General features: G+C 39.6%; 1 protein-coding gene across 23 annotated transcripts in view; it reads right to left on the bottom strand.

Annotated features, from left to right (window-relative positions):
- obscnb (obscurin, cytoskeletal calmodulin and titin-interacting RhoGEF b) overlaps window positions 1-7,232 on the bottom strand; it is a 147,478-nt gene extending 140,246 nt beyond the window's left edge. For 17 of the 23 annotated variants that reach the window (XM_069191165.1, XM_069191164.1, XM_069191168.1 and 14 more), the window contains exon 1: window positions 7,001-7,232. The gene's annotated coding sequence lies outside the window, so the exon portion shown is untranslated. The remainder of the gene's footprint in view (window positions 1-7,000) is intronic. The other 6 variants (XM_069191181.1, XM_069191182.1, XM_069191183.1 and 3 more) reach the window with 2 other exon arrangements.
- Window positions 7,233-12,262: the final 5,030 nt, after the last annotated feature.

Genomic DNA, 12,262 nt, shown 5'->3' with positions numbered 1-12,262 from the left:
GCTGCCTGCTGAGGAAATCTAGGGAAAGACTCAGCAATGTGGCTGCCACTGGACTGTTACTAAAAGCGACATGAGTCAATCATGTCAATACAGAGCCCCACTGGTGAAGGTAAGGCACTCCATGTTTAGGAACAGATAGGTTGAACCCCAGTACTTCTTAATTTGTAGTGTGGTTAAGACACAAAATAACTCATTCACATGATTTTACATGCAATATGATAAAGTTATGTGAACATATTAAACTGAAGTACTGTAATAATAAAATGTTTCAGAAAGCATTAAAATACAAATGTGATGTGGCATCTGTCATTTGAGTAGATTTAGAAATGTGTAGTGCAAAAGGAATCAATCTATGTTCCCCATCCTTAATTTAAGTTTAGGCCAGCTGTCTTCCTAATTCAATTACCCAGTGATCCTAATGTTCCTAACTGCAATTTGCGGAGTGTATGGAGTCTTTTGCAGAGTCAGAATTTCAGTCCAGGAGACAGAAATTGTGTGGATTAATGCCCTCTCTTCAAAGGGGGCTGTAGTCTGTAATAAATGCACTGACGTAGGAGAGAGAAATTGAATAATTCAGTCTCTTCTGGTCTGTGCCATAGAAATCAATAGAGCAGGTGAAGCACATCCGACTAAAAAGGGCATAACGGACATTTCCCTTTCTGACTTTGAGAAAATGGATACAACTTACAACTGCATCAAACAAGTATTTTGTGACTTTTACCAATAAATGTCTTGATTCACAGTAAAGGCTGAGTAATGTAATTGAAAAATCTGTTGGATGATTAATTTGAACACCAGGTAAATGAAAAGTTCAGTAAATGTATCAAAGGATCAAGCGATCTTAAAATCTAGTCTATCCGTGTGGCAGCATTGCTACCTTGTAGCCTAATCTCAGAGGCTAAGCAAGCCTAGCCTTGGTTAATACTAGGGTGAAGGACCTCTGAGAGAAACCAGGTTGGTGCTGTGTGCTGGTGGAGCAGTAGGTGGTGCTTTCCCCCCTAGACCAGTATGGTGACTGGGGACACTGTGCTGTAAGACATGCTGTCATACAGATGTACCAGGGAACTGAGGTCATGACTACTTGGTCTTTAAAGATCCCATGGTACTGCTCATGTTAATGTTCTTGCTGGGGTTTAATCTGGGTTGTGCAAATCATGTACATAGTTTACATTAGTAGGTGATGCAATTTCTCCCTTTTCTATCTTGTACACAGCATCATGAGGCTACTGTGCCCCATGCAGGTGATGGATCAATGGGATACCTTCACATCTACAAATGTGTTTTTGAGATCTCTTGGCAAGGAAAAATAATTTCTACAAAAAAGTAACCCTAGGATCAAGGTAAAATCCAGATACATTTTAAATTTGTGTACTATTTGGCTGTGACATAATTTCATGTTTCCCAAATGAGTGTCTTAACATCTCTTGTAAGTCATATCCTTCACTTAAGCACCTCTGTATGACTCGGCTACTGTAATGAGTACATAAAACTAATTTTCTGAGGTTGGAAATCTTGTATCCTCAAAAATTTTGAACCTGGAAGACTATCGAGACACAATCGCTTTCTGCAGTTCATTAAGGAACATCTGCAAAAGCCTAATTAACTTAATGCTTTACTCTGAATAAATTTAAAAGAAAGCTAAATAAAATAAAAGTCATCTTTTCATTACAAGACTTGGCAAATGACAAACTGTAGTATTTTCTCTGTTGGTGCTTTTTTCTACTGCACCAAATACTAAATACCTGTCCATGACTAAAAAAAATCAACCTGGAGACTACCCTGGAAAATAAGAGCACAAGGCTGGACAGCACCCTGAGGCCATCCCAGGTTACAAACACACCAATAAAACCTCACCAGCATGCCTTTGGAGGTGGAAGGAAACCCCTGCAAACCTGGAGAGAACATGCAGGCTCCACACAGAATGTACCCCAGACCAGAATCAAGCCCAGAAAGTGTAAGACCATAGCATTAACTAACATAGCACTATGCCATAATTACATCTCATACTAAAACTCAAGACAAAAACTTCTGTCACCTTTTTTTAATAATGTATTTTCATACAGCATTCATTTTGTACAGTTGATCGTTTTACAAAAATACGGCACTGTATTGTTTTGTGTCAATATAGTCCACAACCTCCAGAGGGCCACACCAGACTTCATTCCACTACATATTAAGGTAAAATTACCCAACCGTTAGAAAATACGTTTTAAACTTATCCCCTATAGAAAACAATTTTAAAAAGAGGAAGGGTGTGACTCTAATTTCCCCAAATTAAGCTACCGACACTGAGGATCAACATTTATAGCTTTAGCTTGGCCTGACTGCTTGAATGGTAAGAGACTGGTGGATCCGGTAGTTTAGATTGAAAACAGTTTAGTTCATCAGCCCTATAACCGAATAAACATGCCAAGCGATGTATATTTTGCTTCAGGTAATCAGCAGTGGGGAAAAAGTGGTATTGTAAAGCTGGAGGGATGGCAGTTCACCCTGAGTGGGTGAGCACTGGTAAAGAGGGCAGAAAACCAGCAGCCCAGAAGCTGTGTGCCAGTAGTCCCACTCCCACCACACAGCAAGGAGCTAGATGCATTAGCGGCAGGGACCATAGTGAAAAGGAACTGTTGTGGGGGGGAAAGAGTCCAGCCAGATGGAGGAGGAAATGGACCTCTGATGGTTCCAAGAGTGGTTCACACACATCTGTCAACTTCTGTACTGCAAGTCTTCCACTAACTAACACTCCCTTTTGAGAAGCCAGACTTACGATATAAAGTACCTGTGGCAGAGCTCACCCTTCTTCAAACTGTCCTGCAGAGACCTTTTGGGGATTGTTGAAAGATGGAGCCAGAATAAAATGCAAGTCATCCAATAAGAGTGGTTCCAGATCACTTCTGGTCCTCTGAAATTAGACCTATTCCCCCTACTTAATCTCCGCTATTCATGGCAGCTACACCACCATAGATTACAATATAAACCATGGGATATGCCCACAATAAAGTCTCTGATCCAGTTATTTTTCCTTAATCTGTAAAGGGGACAACCTACTGCCACCATCAGTGTCTCATTGTCCCTAATCGGTGTTACTTTGCAATTAAAAGATGGAGCTATGCTTTTTGTCAGGAGTTGACAGTTGAGGGGAGGTGTGTAAGCACTAGTCAGCTACACAGCACCTTGCTCAGGAGACAGAGCAAGCATGAAGCACTACCAGCACCAGGAAGCAGCACGGAGTCCTAGCCTGCAGATGAACACATTTGCATGCCAGCAAGCGGACCACAATCTCGGCCAGAGAAGGAGTGTAAGCCCAGAGCAGTTGGGAATGGTAGGATTACACTGCAACTGCAGGCATTGACTAGGTGACACCATCGGTGGCAACAGGGAACTTGAAACACTATAGACAATGCACCTCACATGGTGTGTAACAGGGCAGACAGCTCTTGGGTGGATTGAGCTCCAGATGGAAAATGGTGCCCAAGTCCCTAACTACCATTGCCACTACATGATCCAATATGGAAATAAGAACTTCTCTCTGAATGTATACTCTCTGCCCTTAAAATATCCTTTTTCTTACCTAAGGTTTTGAAAATTTAGTTACTAGTTCTTTCACATTCAGTTTTCCTGTGACTTCAGTTCTACTGACACTGTGTCAAGGTCCAAAAAGATGCAGACATGTTATCAATTCTAGCTTTGAGACGCTACTGTATGTTGACCAAGAGCTATGGGAAATTCTATTAATTTAAAAATGCACAGAGCTATGAAAATTTTTGGAAATACGGTTTCCATAAACATTATTCTTAGGAGAGGAAAGTTCCTTAAGTTGTCTTGAAAGCCAGAAATTCACAACACATCTGTAACATTGATGAATCGTACAGTACGTCAATGCCCACTCCAGTTTTATAGAATATTTTAGTAGCCGTTTTCAAGATTTTTTTTTGCAAGCCATGGCTATCGCATAGAAAACTACTCACTCTAGCTGCTGCATCTGTAGAAATCTGTTACTCCCATTTACTCAGTTGAATGTGAAGTAGAAATTCAATTTGGGGAGAGCTGAATGGGTGTGTTTATGGACCTTATTACACATGAACCAGTAAAAAGTTCAGAATTACACAGCCAAAAACAGTTATATCTAAAGTTTAATAACACTTAAAGATACTCATATTTTGTGTATTTTATTAATGTTAAAAAGACATTGTTACTTTGTCACCAAGAAACCCAATTTTAATAGTATTCGCTTGGTTCTTAAACTACCTACAACATGGTGTCAAATCAACCGTTTGGCATGATTTAACTTGTGATATATTGCAACGTGTAGTACGGAACAGTGGGATATCAGTGAGTTGGGTGACAACTAATCCAAAAGTCTTCCTGGAGTATTTGACAAAATAACAATTCACAAAAGCAAGCCTGTTTTATTATAAATATCCAATAATGTTAAGTTTAGTAAATGTCATGAGCTACCTACAGAACTATTTATATGTTGCTGTATCAATGACTACTGTATATAGTAATGGGAACACTGGCAGAATCAACTAAAACACACAATTAAATTATACAGTCAAGTCCATATGAGCATCAGATATAAGAGACTATAATACAATATTTTCTGCTCATGGTTACAGTCCTGGTCATATTGACTTCATTGACTACAGCTATTATTTGGATACTAGTTTTTGGACATCTTAACTCAAAGGTCAGATGCATTATCTTCACAGAGATGTAACTACAGTACCTCCCTTAAAGTGGGGTATGCGGGGCAGTCTTTTAACTCGGAATGTTTTTCCATTTGTAGGCTTGTAGTCTTTTGCTGCTCCCTTTTTTTCCATACACAAATTAATTATACACAATTAATCTGCCTGAGAACCTCGTGTTCTGAATTGTAATCTTGCAATTAAATTATTATGGGTCTCCCTAACGGAATTCACACTGCTTTTACATTGGTTTCACTAAATTTAAAGTATTGTAATTTTTTGGAACCATTCATTCCGTAAATAGAAATATCTACAGAACTTCTTGCACAATAAAGCAAAATCCCTCTATGTAAAAAGAAGAAACGACATGCACTGAGTACAAGTGGTATAAAAAAAGTTTTAAAAGTCCTTAATTACTTGAAAGGCAAAAATCTTTCAAATAAGAATAATCATAGCGGGGTTTTTAAATTACCGTTCAGAGAAAAAAAAGCAAATGATGAATGCTGGCAATACCCTAAATGTAATTAGAAAATGGAGCTCTCCGCTAAAATGCAGAATAGCGCCAAGTCTGCTATGACTGACGGTCCCCACTGCGCGGTGGGTTTGCCTCTGGCTGAAAGCCTGCTGAGAATGGACTCTTCCTCAGTTGATTAACTTCACCTTGGCAGTATTGCAGACTGAGTGTTTAGGCGGACAGGAGCCAAGCTGAGTTGGTGCTTCTCGTATTTACAGCCAGACATCAACCTTGACTTATGACGCTCATTAGCTTTAAGATTTAAACTGTACTGCAATTTTGGGTTTTAATAAAGATTTAGATTAACCTCGTTAGAAGAAAACTGAAAACGCAAACTTAACAGATTTGAATGTACAATCTCAAGCATTAGGCCTATATCTTCATCGATTATACTCGTAATTATTTAATCATAATTATACCCCCACTTTAGCTAAAGTGCACCACGACGCTGGAAACTACCCGAGAGCGGATACAGGTCGGCTTAATATCACGCTCTTCAATAAGCGAAGGGAATGGAAAGAATTCAAACCCCTGTCAATATTCTGTATTCATGGTTACGGCGACCCCTAATGATGAAATAAATCTAAAATTCTTGACCAAAACAAATATTTTATTTATAGTAGAAATGCAAGGTTCATATTGCTGCTGTACTGTATGTCATTCTAATGCACTTTATATAACTATGATGTACTGTCGCACCAAATAGTCCGTGAAAACTCAAGTCAAAATTAACTCGCCAATTAGTCTTAAAGTGAAGACCATGAACTTCTAATGTTATTAGATCTACAAAATATTTGAAATGTTTTATAATCTTCAAATAAAAATTTATATATACAATTGATACAAGGAGTCCTCCAGGTTTGAAGACCGATTAAAATCTGATTCCTTAACACCATAACTAAAGCCCCCTTTTCGTAGGCATGAGTGCCAGACGTGTTACGTTATAATATGTGAACAAAGACTGTCAATGCGATTCGACTAATCGGAGAATGATACTAAGCCACTGTAGAACTTGAAGGTTCTGTGCCATTTTGGGCCCTCTCAGCATCGCTTTGCCACAAACCTGAAATCGTTTGTGCTAAACTATACAGTCTTAAAATAAGATTGTACTTGAATACGTTTGTGTATTTTACACAGTATGCTACATTGGTTAAATATTGAGCATGTCGCGGAACGGGCTGGTTTTCTGTATGCTGTAACACCAGATGAACTACTGTTGTCCGACTGCAAAAGTTCTGTCCCTTTTAACAGGGTGACATTTCCAAACCTCACCTCACTTCATTGGGCCCCTCATCCCAAAAATAGCCTCAGCTGTCCAACTCCGTCTCAATACATGGCCATTTGTAGAAGCAAAGACTATCAGCTGTTTGAGAAGGCATCCCGAAGACCACAAGAGCAAACTGGAGAAAATGCGTTTATCCAATAACCACACTTCATTGCTGTTGCTTTAAAAATAACATACTTAATTGCAAAATTACGTTTACAAATTTCAACCTTTGTTGCAAGTCATTTCTGTATTTTAATTTATTGAGGGGGAGAAATGTTAAAACACTCGAACTAATTTCTTATCCGCTATGAAGCGCGTAGTCAAACTTCCTTTCCATTAAACCTTGTGGACTAGGCTGTACAAAACAACATAGACACAGATGCATGAAACGCGAGAGGCGAATTAAACAATAACCAAAGTCCAAATTGGTTTAATTTGACCGTGTAAAAAGTTTTTTTTTACTTTACATACAGTAAATGTAACTAAACCCAAATCCATAGGTGAAAAAAAAACAGAAGAACATAAAACAGTTCTCACCTCTTTTAGATTTTAACAGTAATTCATCAGTTGCAACTTCAGTCCAGTAATTAAAAAACTATATATCCAGGCTCTTTCTTCTGTTTTAAATTAAAAACCCAGTTGATGTACAGGACAGAATTCCGGCGAGATTCTTGAAAAAGCCTATCTCCAAGATAGTGCAGTGTCCCCCAGTCCCCTGTAGTGGATTCGAGTCTCGTATTTTTTCTCCTTCTTTATCCCTTGGTGCCGAATTGCTGACGTTCTTTGCTCGGTGCAGCCTCCTTTCCAAAATAGCAGTGGATGTCATTGCTGCAGAGATACCCTTTCAGCTCAGAGAGGGGTGCGCCTTCTGTACATACGCGTTTTGTAGCCGGTAAGCGCATCTCTCCAGAACTGAGATCGACGCGCGTTAGTGAAATGCTCGATGATTTAAATAACTGGAAGTAGTTTAGAGGAGTTCATCGTTATACATTGAACAGAAGTCAAACTGTGCGCTATGATACTGCTCATTCACTTACTGTGGAAGAATTTATGCTTGTGCGTTTACAAATGTACAAAAATAAAGCAGTATTGCACAACCCCCTTGTAATATCTCAACTCTTAACATTTAACCAGGGATATAACATTTAAGGTTTTTTCTGAAAAGCAGGACATGTACATACAGTATATATTATGACTATGAGCGACTTCCTTAAGTAAATCTTTTTGGCGTCAGCTGATGAAGGCATTCGACTGAGGTGGTTTTAGCAGCGGTGAATATGCGCTGAAATTCAGCCAGCAGCACCCAGCCAAGGTAATAGTGCTGTGTATGCATTCGTTTCACTTCCCAAACTCATCAGATTTAACCTGGCAAACAAAGCAGCAGTACTGTACTTAACTCAGCCCTTCGTGGAGCATAAATCAATACATAAAGCTTTCCGAATGGGAAGTAAGTGTGGAAAGAGTCCAGATTCTTCAAAGAGCCCCTTGCAGCTGATAAAGTATTCGAACAGAAGATTATTCCTCTTGGATTGTCTGACACATTTAAAGGTGTGGTAGACTGTGACCCAGAAGAATGGAGGTGTTCAACAATCTCTAGATATTTAATCAGTTGCACAATCAATAGCTTTATTTCTAGTACAGCACAGTCATTTAAGACCTCTTATTAAAAAAATGAATTTGAGGTGTATGGCTTGTGTTTTAACATTTACACTACTAGCCTCAAATTGTCTATATCTGCACTCAGATTACACTAATATAAGCAATAAACATTACAATTAGCTGTCTCATATGAAAACACCCATCCCTTTAATTAAGGAATAATTACAACATCAACACAGAAATTTTACTTATGATGTTGTGGATCTTTATCTGGTTTGTTTCAAAAGAAAACCATTTATACTTTAAGTTTCATTTAAAGATGGGTTTAAACCCCAGATTTGTCCAAATTCCTTTTGAATTTGGCAGACATCAAAAGGAACAGTAATGTGATTTCTTTAATGGAAGCTTGTAGAAATGCAGGAACTTTTTTTTCAGTTCAATAAGAACTACATCTCAATCTATGCCTTTTAAGATCAGTTTTAAATGTATGTACAGTATTGAGGTGAAACTAGTAGTTTCTTAATAGGCTCTGAGGATGAATGATAAACAGTCACTGGCAATTTAAGTACTAGGTGCTATTCTTTATTTGAGCAACAAATAAAAGAAGCTTAACTGTAACAAATGAGTAAAGACTATTCAGATTTCAGTCAATTTATCCCATTTTGTACTTAGTAGTTGTTTTGATCTTATTCTGTTTAATCTTCAAAGAAGCCAGGTTATTGGCTTTAACAGCCAATAATAATAATTATTATTCCATGCTTATATAGCGCTTTAGAGTATAGAGTATAGCCACTCAAAGCACTTCACAGGTAATGGGGATCCCTTCCACCACCATCAACATGCAGTGTCCACCTGGACAGCCATTGTGCGCCAGAACACTCACTACACATGAGCTATCAGTGGGGAGGACAACAGAGTAATGAAGCCAATTCATAGATGGGGATAATTAGGAGGCCATGATTGGTAAGGGCCAATGGGAAATTTAGCCAGGACACCCCTACTCTTTTCAAGAAATGCCCTGGGATTTTAAATGACCACAGAGAGTCAGGACCTTGGTTTTATGTCTCACGGCGCCTTTTTACAGTATAGTGTCACCATCACTATACTGGGGCATTAGGACCCACATGGACTGCAGGGTGAGCGTCCCCTGCTGGCCCCACTAACACCTCTTCCAGCAGCAACCTTAGTTTTTCCCAGGAGGTCTCCCATCCAGGTACTGACCACACTCACACCTGCTTAGCTTCAGTGGGTTGCCCGATGTGAGTTGCAGGGTGATATGGCTGCTGATTGGATAAGTAGCTTGTTCTTTAACTCCCATAATCCTTTGCATAAAAAGTACCTCTTTTTGTCAATTGTCCTCTCAGCTCAAGAATGAAAAGATTCAGATGACTTTAACATTCATTTGAGCCTTGGAATATTTCTGTTTATTCTTTGTGAACTGATTTCTAGAGAAGCAAGATCATGTTGGTAACATGCTAATCAAAATGTCACATTTCTTAATGAGATCTTATTGTGTTGTACAATTTCATCATAACATCCCTCAATTCAAATTATACGCTTTTAACTATACATTACAGAAGATGTTAAAATTTAGAACTAAACCCTACAAACAATGTTGTGGACATATTAAACTGTTTCATCTTTTCATATTATCCATCCATGGACTCTGGGTCTGAACTAGATAACTTCTGAACTGGAATTTGCAAAGGTGTCTGTACGGAATTGTTCAAATACTGTATATAAACTTTCTACATAGCTGGTAACTTCAAACCATAGAAATCAACAAATGTCTTCCATCGCAAGCATAAGGTTTTATTAGGTACTGTGCTAGGTACAGACAACCAGAGCTGATTTCCTTGAAATATGAGCAGTTACAACTGACAGCAATGTTGAGACCCTGTGGTGGAGATGCCCCTCAAACGTGGTGAAGAGAGTCACTCAAGAAAAATGCCTCCATGCCCCTAGGGGAGGCGGATAGTGGATATGCACACAAATGTAAATTTTTTAAAAAAACAAAGGTAAACCAAATGTGGCACAGTGGTGCAGAACATAAACTTAATAGAGCAATGTATACAATTCTTGCAAACAATACATTGCAACATGATTCAAAAATAAAAAAGTCTCAAAGAGGCGATTGATAACAGATTGTTTGGCAAGTGGTCATTAAGGCTGGATTTGCACAACAAAGAGTTCTTCCAAGCCTCCTGGGTGTTACTACTTGCTGTTGTTCATTCTGTGTTTTATATTACTATTGCCCAGTTCTCCACAGGAGGACAACAGAACAGGTTTTGAAATTTCCTCTGAACCTCTTTAGGGGGCCCAGAGACCTTTTCAGCACTCTAGTCACTTTTCTGCTTTTGGTCCAGCATTTGACCACTAAATTACATGCCTCATCGGGAGGGAGAACCACAGCCTGACAAAGTACTGGTACTTGTGGCTGATCCATTTCCACAGTGCCCAACAGAGGTTCCAAAAGAAGATGCAGTCAAGCTTCAGGGGAAAATGCAGCACGTTTCTCCCCACTTCCTCCACCACCTGACACATCTGGTTTCTCATGGCGTAAATGTACCTGCCTCCCCATATGAACTTGAAGACCATTCCTTGCAGCACCTGTCTGATTCTGGTCAGCAGCAGGTATACCACGATGATGTAAACCAAAGCTGACAGGATGTCTGCTTTCAACACCATCACTCTACCCGTGAGTGTCAGTGACCACGTCTTCCACAGACCCAGGCTCCCATCCACCTGGACAAGATAGATAAGACTTTATTGATCCCAAAGGGAAATTGAGGCGTTACAGCAGCCCAGGCAAGAAAAGCAAGACATACATGAGAATTATATAACTTAATTATAAAAATTAAAATAACTACAGCATTAAAGTAATTAAATAAGTATATAGAATACAAAATAAAATAGTTACAAATAGGTGTGTGCACAAGATGTTAGTAGTCACTGTAAAACAATAAAAGATGTGCAAAATGCGCATAGTTATATACGGATTAAAAATACAACAGTATAAACAGTATATTAATGCAGTGTCCAAAAAGTACATTAGTACAACATGCTGTCCAGAGATAAGCAGATGAAGGGCTAGCAGTCCTAGACTAGGGCAGTGTTATCCACCCCGACAGCCACTGGGAGGAAGGACCCACGAAAACATTCCCTTTAACACCGTAGCTGGAGCAGTCTGCTACTAAAAGTGCTCCGCTGTCTAATAGTCCCATGTAGCAGATGAGAAGCATTGTTCATGATGGCCGTGACCTTGTCCAGTATTCTCCTTTCCGCCACCACCTCCAGGGGGTCAAGGCTCAGCCCCAAAATAGAGCCAGCCTTCTTGATGAGTTTATTGAGTCTATTTACATCTCTTGCCATGATACTGCTGTCCCAACACACAACAGCATAGAAGATGGCTGCTGCCACCTCTGATTCATAAAAATTGTGTAGCAGTTTTCCACATGCACCAAAGGACCTGAGCCTCCTAAGAAAATAGTCGGCTCTGACCTTTCTTGTACAGGGTGTCAGTGTTACCAGACTACTCCAGCTTATCATCCAGGTGTACCCCTAAGTACTTGTAGGACTGCACCCCCTCTATGTCCTCACCCTAGAAAAAAACAGGGTTCAGCGGAGACTTATTCCTCCGAAAGTCCATGACCATTTCTTTAGTCTTGCTGATGTTGAGCTGAAGATGGTTAAGATGACACAACTCCACAAAGCTGGTAATCAGGCTCCTGTATTCCTAAATATAATTGCAGTAATCCAAAAACTTCTGTAGATGACATCCATCAGAAGTGTACTTGAAGTCAGAGGCATAGAAGGTAAACAGGAATGGAGCAATGATAGTACCCTGTGGAGCCCCAGTACTACTAACAACCTGTTAATCTATAATCCAGGACACCAAGGGAGTGTCCACCTGCTCCGCCCTTATCTTATCTATCTGGATAATCTATCTGGAAATTGACAATCCTCTGAGTCCAGTTTATGATCTTGTCATCTTGGCTCTGTAACGACACACCCAGTATATTAAGGTGCTCCGTGTAGAGCTTGAGACCTTCCTGTCCCCCCATGGTCTGATGAACTTGACCTTGCTCTTTCAATGGTTGAGCTTCAAGCCTGAAGCCCTGGAATACCTCTCCTATCTGTTTCCCAGGGCAACAACTAGGTGAGATATGCTGTTCAGGATGCGATTGTAACAGATGTCTG

This window comes from Lepisosteus oculatus, chromosome 6 (genome assembly GCF_040954835.1).
Source record: "Lepisosteus oculatus isolate fLepOcu1 chromosome 6, fLepOcu1.hap2, whole genome shotgun sequence".
NCBI lineage: Eukaryota > Metazoa > Chordata > Actinopteri > Semionotiformes > Lepisosteidae > Lepisosteus > Lepisosteus oculatus.
The sequence above is the reverse complement of the archived record's forward strand: the minus strand, read 5'-3'. Positions and strand labels throughout refer to the sequence as shown.